The sequence below is a fragment of the Dreissena polymorpha genome, chromosome 15, assembly GCF_020536995.1.
Source record: "Dreissena polymorpha isolate Duluth1 chromosome 15, UMN_Dpol_1.0, whole genome shotgun sequence".
Lineage (NCBI taxonomy): Eukaryota > Metazoa > Mollusca > Bivalvia > Myida > Dreissenidae > Dreissena > Dreissena polymorpha.
Window position 1 is genome coordinate 62,892,895 of NC_068369.1, and position 18,044 is coordinate 62,910,938.

At 35.3% G+C, this 18,044-nt stretch overlaps 1 long non-coding RNA gene and 1 other non-coding gene across 2 annotated transcripts; both read right to left on the reverse strand.

Moving 5' to 3' along the window:
• Window positions 1–9,998: 9,998 nt before the first annotated feature.
• Window positions 9,999–17,258, reverse strand: LOC127860443 (uncharacterized). The gene is made up of 4 exons (XR_008039794.1): window positions 17,166–17,258; window positions 16,621–16,727; window positions 10,984–11,048; window positions 9,999–10,341 (listed from the first exon to the last, which is right to left on the reverse strand). It is a non-coding gene; the product is annotated as an uncharacterized LOC127860443 (long non-coding RNA).
• Window positions 12,441–12,522, reverse strand: Trnas-uga (transfer RNA serine (anticodon UGA)). Its single transcript has one exon. It is a non-coding gene; the product is annotated as a tRNA-Ser (tRNA).
• Window positions 17,259–18,044: the final 786 nt, after the last annotated feature.

The window sequence follows — 18,044 nt, forward strand, 5'->3', positions numbered from 1 at the left end:
CCGCAGGAGTTGTCCAGTTTTCGGAGCACGTCAGAAGAATCGTCTAGCTACGGGAACTCTGTCAGCATAGTCCTTACAGAGTTGCCCAAGAGACCTGCCGGCATAGTCCCGCAGGAGTTGTCCAGTTTTCGGAACACGTCAGAAGAATCGTCTAGCTACGGGAACTCTGTCGGCATAGTCCTTACAGAGTTGCCCAAGAGACCTGCCGGCATAGTCCCGCAGGAGTTGTCCAGTTTTCGGAACATGTCAGAAGAATCGTCTAGCTACGGGAACTCTGTCGGCATAGTCCTTACAGAGTTGCCCAAGAGACCTGCCGGCATAGTCCCGCAGGAGTTGTCGTCCAGTTTTCGGAGCACGTCGGAAGAGTCGTCTAGCTACGGGAACTCTGTCGGCATAGTCCTTACAGAGTTGCCCAAGAGACCTGCCGGCATAGTCCCGCAGGAGTTGTCGTCCAGTTTTCGGAGCACGTCTGAAGAGTCGTCTAGCTACGGGAACTCTGTCGGCATAGTCCTTACAGGGTTGCCCAAGAGACCTGTCGGCATAGTCCCACAGGAGTTGTCCAGTTTTCGGAGCACGTTAGAAGAATCGTCTAGCTACGGGAACCCTGTCGGCATAGTCCTTACAGGGTTTCCCAAGAGACCTGTCGGCATAGTCCCACAGGAGTTGTCCAGTCGCCGGTTTACCTTTGGGAACACCCAGAGGAACCAGTTTAGTCACGGCGACTCCTCGGTCAACCGCCAGAGCGGTGCGTGCGGTTACGGAGACGCCGCGTGTGTACGCCAGAAGATCTCGGAGGATGGATCTCAGGAACCTTTCAGGCGTGGCTCTGAAGGGTGGCGAGCCTCAAGTTCTCGCCGTTGGGAGCGGTCCCAGCGGTGGAAATAAGTTAAGTGTGTAAGCGAGCGTGGGGGCCTGAAGTAATTATCTATTTAAAGGGTGGGGATGGGTACCTTTAATAGTTCTCTGTTTTTCTTGTTTTATTTTAGTTGTGTTTCGCCTCATTTAGTGTCAGTGAATAGTAAACTTGTTATATGTCAAACAATTATGTTGATAGAATCGTTGTGTTTGATTAATCAGGCACGTGTCCACTTATTCGATTAGTCCCTTATTGGCCTCATCCACCAGTCCATATTTTGGTTATTATTTATTAACTTTGAATACATTTTTAGACTGGTTACTCTTGGTCTCCGTGACAACGCAGGGTTGATTTCACTGTCATGACATCCGGCAACTGATACCTTTTTCATGTTTCTGTTCAGGTTTTCCTGAGTGGGAGTGGAGATGTTTGAGCTGGTTTTGCCACCGGAAATAGAGAAAACATACAGATTATTGTGATTTTGTTATAGACATATTAACATTTATATAAATTATTATTATTATTTCGTACTTGTACTGACGGTGTGTTTTCACGCGAGTGTAATACGTCTGATGTCGTAATGGGTACACGTCGCCTCGCTGAATACTGGGGAGTAGTTGGCGGCAGGGCGAGGCATTTAGAGTACTCTTATCAGATCCAACTGTGAGCTCTTGTAGCCACTTTTATTTACATTTCTCTGAATAACCACTCATGGACATTAGAAGATGTAAATTGTTGCATGTCATGAACTGTGGGGAACTGTTGCATGTCAGGAACCGTGGGAAACTGTTGCATGTCACCCAACGTGGTGGTAATTATTATTTAGATAAGTTTATTAGTGAATTTTTAGTGTAACTGTTCACAGCTGAAGGCTATTCCCAGGAGGATCGGTGGTGTGCAGCCGACGACGACAGCAGACGAGCGTTTCCCTCGAAGAGTGTACTGCCGAGGACGACGTCTGCCATCCTGACAAGGTTTACAGTCGATGCTCATGTGAGTGTATTAGACCAGTGTCGCTGTTAGTAGTTGCTGTAATTGCAGGCAAAACCCACTGAAGAGCTAACCGAAATAAACACCACAATACCGTTTTGATGTGTCGCCGAATCGACTTGTAAAAATGGCCTTAACGTAAGCAAACAAACCTTTTAAAAAATATCTGCGTTACACAGGATTACAAGCGGTAAAACGTGCCGTTGATTTATAAAAATATATAGTTTACAGGTTTTTAAAGTTTACGAACATGTTTATGCGTTAAAATGCTTTAGATTTATATTTGATGACAAGAGATAGTATTCCGGATGTTGTTTTTCGGACAAATGAAAAAGATCAGAGTGTTACCATTCCTATAGACGAGATAACGCGTGACGTCACACGCACCTGCAAAGTTTAGACTCCGCCCACTGGTTGGCAAAAAGAGGTGGAATTCATATAAGAGCATATAGAGAAGGTTGACATAATCATCGTTTTTATTGATAATCATGAACTGTATCAAATATAATTTTACTCTTTATGTCTGAATAAAACATAAGCATGCGTGGAAATGCATTTTTGGAATGATTATATCGTTGTTATTATTTGTTTTTACTTAAAACGAGCTCTGGAGTGGAACACTATCTACGAGCTCGGTATGTGGTTACCACAAAAATCTCTACTAAACGCATCTTCACGTCCATTTTAGATTCAAAATTTCAGAAATGGAAATTCTTTTAGAATAAATTAAATGTAATGAAAGAACACACATAAGGATGAAAACAAACAACAAATAGATCCCTTTTTGTTCGCAACATATAGTAACTGAGTTTAACCTTAATATATCTTTACAAACTTACCTTGTTACACAACAAACAAATTCATAAATCTAATTGTTTTATTTAATTGTGCACACCAATTTTGACACTTGTTTCAGCATTTCTAACATGGTGTTTAATTGCACCGTTGTTCATCACAAGCATATTATCTCGTTATGATCGGAGACTGCCCAGACAATTACACAGAAAACATGCCGGTTTCATAAACATAGGGACCTATACTTTAATTGGGTCCCTGCATAGACCGCATGTGGCAGACTTTATGATACCTCCATGTCATCTCTTGGCATATTGAGCAGTCATATAGAGCAAGCCATATATTAAAGCCAAAATACATAACATTTGCTTTAATAAATTATTTAACATATTAAAAAAAGAAGATATTTGTCCAAAACGGATTAACAGGAACATGTGTATTTATATGTTAGCCAGTTTAATCATAATAATACAGTGCTTTATAACTTTAAATTTAAAATATTGTGCAATATTACTGCTACACAATGATGTATTAACGCGGGTACCGGCAAATGTAAACTCGGCAATTTAGTGTAAAGATTGTACGTTCTTGCAGTGCACGTAACACCATCCTAAAACCAAGCAATCACAATGGATAAACAATATTTGCGTAAAATAAATTATATATCATAAAATGCTAGATTGTTACATGTATCACTCCGTATTACTTGTTAAGAGATTTCAATATACATGCATAGACAGTTCAATTTGCACAAGATGCAGGTTTTATTTCCATTTGTATATTAAAATTTATTAATATTGTAATTCAATGGAAACGAAAATCCATTCTATGAAAAAGAAAATTACCACAACATATAATGATTGTAATGTATTCCGTTTTTTATGGCTTTGTTTTATAATTGATTAAATGCGCCTCTTATAATACACTTTCGATCGCTGATGAACAATAAACAATATCCACACCGTTTATAGTTATTATCAAATTAATATATGTTTTATAAGTTTTGAAATATCATTTTTGAAAGTCTTACTATAAAAAAGAATACGGCTAATTTATTGTTTTGTTGTGTGGTATTGTCAGTATTTAGTCTTCCGACCACGTTTACTCTGATGCTAATAACTAATTTGTATTTTTATAAAGAGGAAATTATATATATGAATATACATTTATTGGTACTAAATATGATATATTTGCACTATTGTTTAAGAGTTGTAATGTTTATTTCGGATTTTTTATCGTTTAATTGACTAAATAAAAGCCCTTTATACATGTTTTACGTGACTGTAACCAGTGTTTTTGCCAACCAGTCAGTGCGCATGCGTGGAAAATCCCAAATGTAAACAATAACAATTAACTCGTCTATTGATTCAGCTTACCCCATAGTTTGGAACTGTGTATAAATATCTGATATAATTGAATTTTGTGTTATAAAATTCTATAAAATTTTGTCCTTTTTTGCTAAATATTTGTTGAAATAATACATATGTTTTTAAACAGATTTAGTAAATTTTGCTACACTTGTTTTATGAATGCCTGTATGTTGAGAATCTTTTAAACACTATTTTTGTTTTTATTAGCCAACATTAAAATTTATTCAATGATTTATATCAAAATTGGTACAAACATTAATGTTTTCCTATGGAAAGATGGCTGAACAAATTGAAAGGGAAGATATGAACAACTTAGGATTGCTATGATGCTTTCCTGAAATTTGCATGTTACTAAGGAAATACAGATATGTAAACATTGTTAATTTATTAGTTATAAATTAATTTTAATGACATGTTAAACTTGGGTTGAAATTGGTTTCATTCAGTACCATAAGTCAATTTAACTACTTATTTTCCAAGTAAACAGGAAACTATGCTATAGAATAAAAAAAAGAGTTGATCCTGTTATTAAAACTATTTTGTTTTATAGAAACACTTCTTTAAAATCACGTTAACCCAATGCCAAAACATGATAATGGTCATTGATGGTAATTTAATGACATTTGCTAATCATCTAGATTTGTAATATAATGTAAAACTACCGCATAAATAGTGTAAAAGTACTCTTTGCTCTCTGCTTCATGTCTTGTCTTTTTTAAAAGGCCTAGGATGCATACGCAACAAAGGTGTCAAGAATCAGTATCAAGACCTGCGTCCTGAGCATGAGGAGGCCATTCATCCAGACTCAGCATAAAAACTGGCAACTGGAACAGTACACTGATCTCACATACTTCCACATTAAGGAAGGAAAACCTAAGAAAACTGACGTGTTTGATTCAGAGCAACTTACAAAATATCATGAACAGATTGAAAGCAACGATTATATGGTACAGTTTTTTTATTCTAACAGCTAACTGATTGGTCTTATAGAACTAAACTATTGATGAGCTATCATTCATGATTTTAGATTGACTGAATTTTGTTCAAGATCCAAAAGAATCGTTGTGCTTATAATTTGTTATCAAAGAGGTTCTTATAATAAATTATTATACTATTTTTAAAGTTCACAATCTGAATAAGATGAGAATAAGGAGTTTTCATAAGAATGTTTTTTTTTGCCATAAGAAGGTTTATATTCATAAAAAAATATATTTAGCTTAAACCTATTTATTTAGCTCGATTGCATCGAAAGCCTCAGGCTTATATAAATGCTCTCTAGTCCGTTTCCTGGGCCTAGAACCAGTACTTGGTGTCTTTGGGGGAGATCTAAAGAACGCTCCCACAGTGGGGATCAAACCCATGACCTCCCGGGCGCTAGGCGGACACCATACCCCATACACCACGGCGACCTTGAAAAATATGTTTGAGCTGGTCTCTTGTCCTAATTTTTAAAATGTTTTTTCCCAATGATTTATTTTGATTGTTATCATGATATGTTTTCAATAAAATGAAATAAACATTTGATATATTGTTTGTTTATTTCAGGCTGTTGACATGCCAGATCCATTTCAGAAGCCTTCAAAGACATGCCTCCTCTGCCAACATAATATAAAACTAGATTATAAGGTAAAAACATTTAGCAGTCAAGATTGCAGGAATTTTAATTTTAAAAACAGCAAAGTATATAAAACAAATACAAAATATACTATGTATAATATTTTTTGTAAAGTTACAGTTATTGCAGTCATAAAATACAGCCCTAGACCTGATATAAATTTGAGCTGCTTTTGTATTTTTTTTAATTGCTTTCCTTTGTATGTAAAATAATTGAAATATATGATAATCTCAATTTCAATTAATATTTCATACAGGCAAATTAATTGTTTGTATCACTCTAGGAGATTGTTCTTCATTGTGATACTTGTTATTCTATTTTTGATGTAATATTGATCATGAAATTTTAATGAAATTCAAATAAAAAAAGATAAAAACTTGAAAGATGAAAACTTGTAACTTACTATAGTTATGTAACTTCAATATATTTGTGGTTGCTTCCCTTTAATTGACAAATTGTTAAACATGATTACTGAAATACTGGTGGTCACACATGGTAAAATATTAAATATTACAACATTTCAGTAAAAATAAAAGCTGTTAAATAGAAAAATGTGTTTATTATTTCTGACATGTGGACTGAAGTAATTCCAAGTTTCTTTCACTAGCAAAACAATGACATACATATATTTGTATATTTCAAATATTTATGTATACTTACAAATAATTTATATAGATAGTATGGGAATAAGTTCAAATGATATAAATCTGCTTTAAAATGTCAAAGTAATCTCCAGCTCATGATTTTATTGAGATAGGAGGTTTTTAAGTTCAACAATTCAATCTAAAATACGTGTATTGATAAACAATAATGAATCTCTTCATCAGAACACTCAGTCCGTCGTTTGTCTGTTTATATTTTATTTAACTGACATCTCATCCTAAACCACTTAGTAAATTATCACAAAACTTCACATGAATTATAGTTGTGTTACGATTTCAACGTCTTCAAATAATTGCATATGAATTTAAAAAATAAAATCGATTTAAAAATGAAAAAAAAATCGTTTCCTCTTAAACCGCAAGGTAAGGGCGCTTTGGTGTAAGTTGCTTTTAAAGTCGTATTGTTTTGATATTTGTCATGTGATGTACGATAGTGGTCATGAACGCAGTGTGTATTGTGGATGTTCCAGGATTCAACACAGACCCAAAAATTTACATATTATACGAAAAATAAACAAAACATTTATTTACTGAAACGAAAAGGACATATATGCAATATCGAATATCTTACAGTATAAATTTGTATATTAGTATGTACTAAGTTTCGTTTAATGCAAATAGTCAATGGAGACTTCGTTCAGGGGTAAACTATTTAAAATACAAATGTACAACGAGAAAATGTCGAGCTCATCCTTTGTAAACATACTGTAATTAAGTGCACAAGCTAAAGCCTTTTACTGTTTAAGGATTTAACGTGAGCATATCTACGCTTTCAAATTACATACACCTACTATGCAATCCTTATTTTATCTCTCCACAATTAATCTCGCAAAAATAAATATGTTCGGCGTTAAGAACTATATGCCTAACATGCACATTTTTTTTGTATTTAACCTGTGTGATTTGAAAAAACGACCATACAACATTGCGTATGTCATTAAAGGGATCTTTTCACGGTTTGGTAAATTGACAAAATTGAAAAAAGTTGTTTCAGATTCGCAAATTTTCGTTTTAGTTATGATATTTGTGAGGAAACAGTATTACTGAACATTTTCCATAGTCCAATATAGCCATTATATGTATCTTTTGACGATTTGAAAACCTAAAAATTATAAAGCGTTGCAACGCGAAACGATTGAATAATTTGGAGAGTTCTGTTGTTGTCGTTTAAATTTACGAAACTACAAAGATTGCTTATATAATGTATAAAATACTTAAACTGTGTATACCCGGCGGAATAGCCAAGAGGGCTAATGCGTTTTTACTTAAGACTAACTCCAGGACTCCGGGGGTCACTGGTTCGAGCCCTGGTACCGGCTACTTTTTTTTCCTTTTTTATGCCCCCATTTCGAAGAAAAGGGGGTATATAGTTTTCGCACTGTCGGTCGGTCACTTCTTGTCCGCTCTCTAATTCAAATAGTTTTCATCCGGTCTTTACCAAACTTGGTCAGAAGTTGTATCCAGACAATATCTAGGTTAAGTCCGAATATGGGTCATGCCGGGTCAAAAACTAGGTCACGGGGTCACTTAGTGCATTTCAAGGATTTAGCATGGTGTCCGCTCTCTAATTGAAGTAGTTTTCATCTGATCTTTACTAAACTTGGTCAGAAGTTGTATCAAGACAATATCTAGGTAAAGTTCGAATATGGGTCATGCCGGGTCAAAAACTAGGTCACTGGGTCACTTAGTGCATTTCAAGGATTTAGCATGGTGTCCGCTCTCTAATTGAAGTAGTTTTCATCTGATCTTTACTTAACTTGGTAAGGAGTAGTATCAAGACAATATCTAGGTCAAGTTCGAATATGGGTCATGCCGGGTAAAAAACTAGGTCACGGGGTCACTTAGTGCATTTCAAGGATTAAGCATGTTGTCCGCTCTCTAGTTTATGTGGTTTTCTGATTTATTTTGATATTCTAATACATTTTTATGCTCCCGAAGGAGGGCATATAGTGATCGGACTGTCCGTTCGTCTGTCCGTCCGTCTGTCCGTCACACTTTGCGTTTAGATTTCGAAAAATGCTCATAACTTCTATGACGCTTCAGATAGCAATTTCATATTTGGCATGCATGTGTATATGGGCAAGGCCTTGTGACCTTGACCTTGAACTTAGGGTCCGCGTTTAGGTTCGAAATCTGCGTTTAGGATTTGAAAAAAGCTAATAACTTCTACCAAGCGTTTACACAGTTATACTTTAATGTAGTTACAAAGTTACAGTCAGGGGCATCCGTGTCCTGTGGACACATTTCTTGTTTAATTTTATTCTTGATGTTTTACTGGAGCATTTAAGATCCAATGTTTACATTTATCAATATAAAGCATTTAATGACAAACTTCAAAATATGCCAAAATCTGTGAAAAGGCCCCTTTAAGGAGCTTACAACTCTACCGCACCGTCATCACTGTGTACATAAATATAGAGACACTAAATGGACAATGTAGTCAAACTACGACCTATTGTTTACGTATGATCAAAATCTCATAAATAATGATTAAACGTTTAGAATTTATGTTTGCTAATTTAACATTATTCGTCATACATATGCCTCGTTAACGAATTTACTTTTGTTGAACCGGTATATTCAATCAACTTAAACTCAAAGACATAAATAAACAACAATATTGATACTTATTTTGTAAATAACAAATATACACATTGTAATCTAGAAGAAAATAGCGACAAGTACCAACTACCTTTTTAATTATACGTGAACTATGTTGTTGACATAACAGCTTGAAATCATTTGTTAAATATTACAAAACTACGATCATTGTTAAATTGACAAAGGCCCATAGTGCTGACCAAACTCGTGGAAACCATAATTTATTAATGTTTATCTACACATTAAATTCATAGGTCTAAAAAGTTTGTGACAGACAAACGGACAACGTCAAAACCTGTTAAGCCGTGAAAGACAACTTGAGAAAAACAGTGTAACAGCATGCCTTTGAATTTCTAAAACAAACATGATCAGTGATAAAGTGCTTTTGAATTGACGTTGACTGTACATGTATTTAGTAAAACCATCCATTTGTTGGCTTTGATGTGTGTGCGTCCTCCTTTAATGCTTATGTTGAAATGTTTATACATGCCGTTTACATTTGCAATCACTACCTTTGTCGTTTTAAATGAGTTTGTGCTTTGTGCACATTGAATCGCTTTAGGTACTTTGCCAACTTAATAAAAAGCATGCTTTATGGGGTGCATACATTTTTTGTAGAGCATTGCACTTGACAAAACCTAGATTACTTAGTCAAGAAGTTTATCTGGTGCAAGGTTATATGATCTCCGATCTTCAATTATCAATACCTATTCAGAGCAAATCAATTCATGCAGGTGACAATAATGGTTAAAGTAATTTCTTTGGACGATTGATCTCGTATTATGTGTTTCAGTAATTGCTTTTAAGTTAATCAGTGTAACATATAATCGGCGCTTGAATTATGAGAGGGTAGGATTTGGAATACCGGTCATTATTTTTAAATGAATTGGTATTTCACCTCCCAACTGTATTATTGTTCGTTTGCAGGTGAGTTTAGTTCAAGATCAAGATAACACTTAAGTATTGGTTAGTTACCTAGTCCTTAGTTCATGCCAAGCTTTAAGTTCGATGTTTGTTGAGGTCTGTTATTGGCACGTCACAAATGTTATGGTATTGACAATAAGTTCTCTCCGTGTGTACGGATATGCTATAGGTAGCAACCACCACATATTTTTAATGTCACCATAATCAATGGCAAATTATACATTTTCTTAAATAATTAGTGATTACTAATCAGAAAATATACACTGTGTACCCTATATGTAAAAGAGTAAATGTTTAAATATAGAATAAAAATTGCAAAATTCAGGGGAGGTAATAAATGGATATACATTTTTGAAAGAAAATCTAACCCCAAGTAAAAAGTACTATATATTTGTTTATATGACATAATTAAAGATTGCATTAAAATATTTTACATATATTAAACATTTCACACAGAGAAGGAAACCCGGTTGGCTGCAACAGTGCTGTATACGAGTTATTTAGAACTTCCCCCTCCTGGATTGCACGCTGTAATGAATTGAAATGCACATTTTTTTTATGATAATAATGAAAAATACTGTGTCTTTTTTGCAAAAAAATACCCCATTAAGAAAATATAATGTAATAATATAATAATTTAAAGTGCATAATCGTGTTATGAGTATTTAATTTATTATACCTGCACAATGTAATTTCACGACATGAAAGTTCATTTATATTAAATTTTATGACAAACCATTTTTTCCAATGGTAGTATATGTACAATAAATAGCACATGCTAATCAAGGAAGACGCTTTCCGCTTTTATTGTATTTTTCGTTTAAAGATCTCTCCCCTTAACAAAAATCCAGTTTAGGTAGAAATTGTCGTGCCTGATGAGACTTTGCGGACTCCACAGGCTAATCTGGGAGGACACTTTATGCACAGGCTAATCTGGGAGGACACTTTATGCACAGGCTAATCTGGGAGGACACTTTATACACAGGCTTATCTGGGAGGACACTTTATGCACAGGCTAATCTGGGAGGACACTTTATGCATTAGGCTCATTTTCCCAGATTGAGGCTCATATAATTTTTTGTTTAAATAATAACATTGTGTACATAATTCGAAAATTGGGACTGTGAAAATACTAATGTAAATAATATACTCTAAATATATCAATAATACCTCATTTGTCTACACTGTTTTCTTAGTCTCCGATCACCATAGGATAGAATATAAAAATAATAATCCTGAAATAGAGATAAAAATTAAATAATACATGGTTTTACTTTATCCCACAGTACTGCTGCATTAATTATGATGACAAATATTGAAAATGAAATAAACATTCAATACGTTCAGATTTGTTTTAATACAATTTCAATGCAACTAGAAAGGCAGAGGCCGACGCGTATCCCCACGCCGCTGGTTTGACCCAGGGGCGCCCCAGGGTTGGTAATGGGGCCATGCATAGTTGAGATTGACCGTATTGTCATAAGAAAAGTTCAGTATCAATTAGAAGTGAATCGGTGTAGAAATGAAGAAATTATAGTAAAAGGCAATTTTGGGTGGGCGTGGCCAATGTGGGCGGGGCGCCCCAGGGTTGGTAATGGGGCCATGCGTAGTTGAGATTGACTGTATTGTAATAAGAGAGGTTCAGTATCAATTTGAAGTGAATCGGTGTAGAAATAAGGTAATTATAGTAAAAAGCAATTTTGGGTGGGCGTGGCCTATGTGGGCGGGGCGCCCCAGGGTTGGTAATGGGGTCATGCATAGTTGAGATTAACTGTATTGTCATAAAAGAGGTTCAGTATCAATTTGAAGTGAATCGGTGTAGAAATGAAAAAATTATAGTAAAAGGCAATTTTAGGTGGGCGTGGCCTATGTGGGCGGGGCGCCCCAGGGTTGGTAATGGGGTCATGCATAGCTGAGATTGACCGTATTGTCATAAGAGAGGTTCAGTATCAATTTGAAGTGAATCGGTGTAGAAATGAAGAAATTATAGTAAAAGGCAATTTTGGGTGGGCGTGGCCTATGTGGGCGTGGCCTATATGAGCGGGTGCCCTAGGGTTGGTAATGGGGCCATGCATAGCTGAGATTGACCGTATTGTCATAAGAGAGGTTCAGTATCAATTTGAAGTGAATCGGTGTAGAAATGAAGAAATTATAGTAAAAGGCAATTTTGGGTGGGCGTGGCCTATGTGGGCGGGGCGCCCCAGGGTTGGTAATGGGGCCATGCACAGTTGAGATTAACCGTATTGTCATAAGAGAGGCTCAGTATCAATTTGAAGTAAATCGGTGCAGAAATGAAATAGTAAATGTAAAATAACATTAAAAATGAGTGAAAATCTCTTACCCGGCCCCGCCCCAACCCCCATAACTTTTGACCCAGGGGTCAGATGAAAATTCCGTCACTGTCACCGTCGCACATATGCTCATAGCTACCTTTTATGTAAGTTTCAAGGTTATAGTGCTAATACTGTAGGAGGAGCAGGTGGCCAGGACGGACAGACGGACAGACGCACATCACCACAATATCCCCACTTTTTCTCCGAAAAACATGGGGATAATATACATAGCTTATATGCTATATTAAATCAAATTACGTTAGAAAAGAAATGAAACGCATCCAAAAAAGTATGCGTTTTCGGCAGGATTCGAACCTGCGCGGAAAAATCCCAAAAGATTTCAAGTCTATCGCCTTAACCACTCGGCCACGGCAACTTTACACTGGCTCTTCAATCTTCGAAAAAATCGCGGGAAATCATTATGGGTGCACTACCTTAAAATGTGCAATTTTACAAGAATACATGTACCAATTCAGTTTTTTACTGCAAATAATGCATTACTAAAAGTGGCAGGTGGAAAACAACTTATATATGCTCAAGAACTTTAAGTGTTCTAGTTTTTTTTTCATGTTTTTTTTTTTATCAAAATGTATTCATTGTTTTCAAAACCTATTGCAATACCAGTTAACAGTAGTGTAGAAAATAGATATCATGGTTAGCATACGTACACAGAATAAATTTGTAATTTTAAACTAAACAAAATGATATGTAACATTAAAGTTATTTCTATTTTAGTAACATTTCAATAGGTATAACATATCTTCTATTGAGCTTGCATGACGATTAAGCTGAACGGAATTCACTGGGGAGGGATATCATGTTTAGTCTATATTAGGCGTATCAACCCTCACCAAGTTCATTTCTTTGTTTTATCAATGACAGGAACAAAGAAAACACTGATTGTTTTTTATGATAAACCTTTTGAAGAACAATGTGCTTATACGCTTATGGCTGCCTTTTGTATGCTGACATTTCTTTTTAATTTGAATTTCAAACTACAAAGTCATTTAAAGTGACAAACCGGTACCTTCAATGAATATGTAAAGCTATACTTGTTAAACAATGGATAATATTTTGAACCAATAATGCATTGACAATTAAGATAGACAATATAATTTCATGTGTTAAGCTATTGAGCGGAAACAATATTTTTACTGCAGTAATTTTGAATTGCAAAACAAACACCATGTGCAATGCAAAGTGCCATTATAATAGCATAAATAAATATCAATTTATTGGGCTAAAACCAGTTGTGTATTATTCATTACACTTATAGACCTTGAATCCAGCCATCAAACCATTATGAAGTCATTATAATTTATCAACCATGATATAAAGTTTCACATTTTCAATGATCACTTTTTAATAAATTAGCTCTTTTTGTTTCATTCAATTGAGTAATTGAGCTTAAACCGTTTTACAAGAAAGGATCTTAACAGATCCCAGAATTCATATCTAGATATATGTATGTGATATCGGGAAACTATCATGATTACCGTAGAGATCAGCAATATCTCGTAGAGATCAGCAATATCTGCCTACATGTCGTATTTGTATATTCTTTTACCAAAGTTAATTAATTAATAATATGTTATGTGCAATAATATTGCTTTTAATGAATTTATAACAATCACATTTCTTAAATCCGCAAAAAAAACAGATAAAAAACATGTTTTCACAAAATACACATTGAAACAGTTGGTGACGGTTTCTAAAAGCATATGCATATATTGAACATAATGAGTACCATAAGCGGTTTTAAATGTGTTGTAATACAAACACTTTGTGTAAATAAAATGTGTAATCTGATTAAGGTAATAATTGTGTTCGCGAACAATTTTATTATTATTTTAAATTAAATTACAAGAGCCCAAATTAATTTATTTTACAGGTGTCTTGTATACTGTATAGCAAATCTGCAAATTGCGTAATTTACCTAAGGAGATTTGTTCAGAGATTTGTGCCTTTGTAAACAATGTCGTTGAAGTAATATACTTATAAAACTGCAGAATTTTACCAGTTTTATATAAGTATAACTACATTTGAAAACATAGATATTACTAGAAATGGCGTGGCAGAGGCCGACGCGTATCCCCACACCGCATGTTTGACCCAGGGGCGCCCCAGGGTTGGTAATGGGGTCATGCATAGTTGAGATTGACCGTATTGTCATAAGAGAAGTTCAGTATCAATTAGAAATGAATCGGTGTAGAAATGAAGAAATTTTAGTAAAAGGCAATTTTAGGTGGGCGGGGCGCCCCAGGGTTGGTAATGGGGCCATGCATAGTTGAGATTGACTGTATTGTAATAAGAGAGGTTCAGTATCAATTTGAAGTGAATCGGTGTAGAAATAAGGAAATTATAGTAAAAGGCAATTTTGGGTGGGCTTGGCCTATGTGGGCGGGGCGCGCCAGGGTTGGTAATGGGGCCATGCACAGTTGAGATTAACCGTATTGTCATAAGAGAGGTTCAGTATCAATTTGAAGTGAATCGGTGTAGAAATTAGGAAGTTATAGTAAAAGGCAATTTTGGGTGGGCATGGCCTATGTGGGCGGGGCGCCTCAGGGTTGGTAATGGGGCCATGCATAGCTGAGATTGACCATATTGTCATAAGAGAGGTTCATCATCAATTTGAAGTGAATCGGTGTAGAAATGAAGAAATTTTAGTACAGGGCAATTTTGGGTGGGCGTGGCCTATGTGGGCGGGGCGCCCCAGGGTTGGTAATGGGGCCAAGCATAGTTGAGATTGACCGTATTGTCATTAGAGAGGTTCAGTATCAATTTGAAGACAATCGGTGTAGAAATGAAGAAATTATAGTAAAATAACCTTAAAAAATGAGTTAAAATCTCTGACCCAGCCCCTTGCCAACCCCCATAACTTTGACCCAGGGGTCAAATCAAAATTCCAAATAGTGCAGGGTCGCTCATATGCTCATAGCTATCATGTGTGTAAGTTTCAAGGTTCTAGTGCTAATAGTGTAGGAGGAGATAGTGGCCAGGATGGACGGACGGACAGACGGACGGATGGCGGAGATAACCACAATATTCCCACGCTTTTCAAAAAGCGTGGGGATAAAGACAATTTTGGGTGGGTGTGGCCTATTATGGGCGGGGCGCCTCAGGGTTGGTAATGGGGCCATACATAGTTGAGATTGACCGTATTGTCATAAAAGATGTTCAGTATCAATTTGAAGTAAATCGGTGTAGAAATGAAGAAATTATAGTTAAAGGCCATTTTGGGTGGGCGTGGCCTATGTGGCCAGGGCGCCCCGGGGTTGGTAATGGGGCCATGCATAGTTGAGATTGACTGTATTGTCATAAAAGAGGTTCAGTATCAATTTGAAGTGAACCGGTGTAGAAATGAAGAAATTATTGTAAAAGGCAATTTTGGGTGGGCGTGGCCTATGTGGGCGGGGCGCCCTAGGGTTGGTAATGGGGCCATGCATAGTTGAGATTAACTGTATTGTCATAAGAGAGGTTCAGTATCAATTTGAGGTGAATCGGTGTAGAAATGAAGAAATTATAGTAAAAGGCAATTTTGGGTGGGCGTGGCCTTTGTGGGCGTGGCCTATATGAGCGGGTGCCCTAGGGTTGGTAATGGGGCCATGCATAGCTGAGATTGACCGTATTGTCATAAGAGGGGTTCAGTATCAATTTGAAGTGAATCGGTGTAGAAATGAAGAAATTATAGTAAAAGGCAATTTTGGGTGGGCGTGGCCTATGTGGCTGGGGCGCCCCAGGGTTGGTAATGGGGCCATGCATAGTTGAGATTGACCGTTTTGTCGTAAGAGATGCTCAGTATCAATTTGAAGTAAATCGGTGCAGAAATGAAGAAGTAAATGTAAAATAACATAATAAAGGAGGAGCAGGTGGCCAGGACGGACGGACAGACGGACGGACAGACGCACATCACCACAATATCTCCACTTTTTCTCTGAAAAACTTGGGGAAAATGATAGAGATGAAATATTTATAAGCAATACTATATGATTACTATATGATACATGTATTTGCAAACAATGACATTGAAAAACAACCATAACCTTATTTTGCATTATTTAACAAATTCAACTTTTAGTTTAACGTTTGCTGATGATAGTTAGAAAGAATGAAAACGGCATTTATATCGTGTGAATGTGGAAAATGTTTATCCATTTCAGTGCTTAATTATTCCAATGAGACCACAATACTGATGTTATTGCTGTGTGTTGATGAAAATGAAGTGAACATTGATGTAGTCTTATAACTTGGATGATGGCTTACAATCTGCAATCTGCTACTCCTTCCCCATTGACATTCTATGTAAAAAGTAAAATATAACCTCAAAGCACAGATATTTGAAAACGTATGACGGACAGACGGACATAAAGACGGAAATGCAATCACTAGATGCCCACCTTTGGGGGTATAAAAATGTAGTCCTGTTAAAAATCACTTGACACTTTTTAACATGTTTACCTTCACCATGACTTACAAAATATCCTAAGGTGACTGGGACCATTCAACTTCCTGACCACATTCCTCCAGAGGTGGCTGTGTTTCTTTGTCAGATGGCGGCAAAGTTTCGTCCGAATCTGAAATCTTAATTTAAAAAAAGTATTATAACATTGTTATAAATGTATTAAAACACATGTATTTATTTATAGTTATTAGTTGTACATTGTATATAGTTACTTTAAACAGTATGAACATGTTTATGATATTTTATTTAATATACAAACAAGTTATTGTTTCATGTCAAACAAAAACAAGTCAATGCGTTAAATAATTTCCTTTCATCTAAAATATGCCATATTTATGTATTTATGTTATGATCAAATCAATATCTTATTTGATCATTTAATTAAATTAATAATCTTATATCTTTTAAAGAATATAAAAAAATTATACCTTCCAAAAATATATATTACATTAATTGTGTTGCTTTTAAAACATAGCACTTATACAAATTGTTAAACTATTTATAAAACGATTTTCTCAAATAATCCTTGCTTTCCCCTTGCTTGCCAGTGTCTGTACCTCTTTAACTGGCTCACTGCCATCAGTTCTTTCAGAATCATACTCATACAGGTCTTCACTCATAGTTCATTAGTGACTGTGTAATCTATAAAATATACAAAATTTCAATAAATAGGAACAAGTATCTGTATCAATGTTATTTTCAATAATTATGTAAAATAAATGAAATTTGGTACGAATAAAGTTTGGTACAAATCGTAAAATTTTGTTTCATAAACAAAACAGTTATATTCGATCGTTATCCTTAATGTTTACACAAAAACAAGTTCAATGGGTTCAAATAAATAAAAAAAACATACACAGGTGTAAGTATTATAATTATATTATTTAACAAACCAATAAACTTCATAAGTGTTACAGCCAAGATGTTGTTGTTGTTTGTTAACAATGTAACAGTTACCTCCCTTGTTGTATTTTACCAGGTAATTATAAAATAACAAACATAACATGTACGCGCAAAATATTTCAGATTTTTATGTTTTATTATGTAAAGTATACATTTTTCTTCTAAATAAAACCATTAAATACTTAGAATTCGTGATATAACAAATAAATAATTTAAAATGAAAACTTACTATAAAAAATCGGCAAAGAAATCAACGCGATCGCGAAATATGTTGGTCAAATTCTTCAAGTTTGTTCATCGTTCTATTAAATCCATGTACTTTTTATTTGCTAAAAATACTTTTTCAATGAGTAATTGACGCGTATTTTGGCAACCTACAGTGGGGTAGGTTTTCGTGAATATACAAAAAACTTATCTGCCCTGAATTAGGTAGGTGCGGTGGTTGCTACTATGGGCCAAACGAGGATTAAAACTGCAGTAACAAAATTAATGCAGTGCGCAATGTAAAGCACCTGCACGTTGAACAGCTAGTA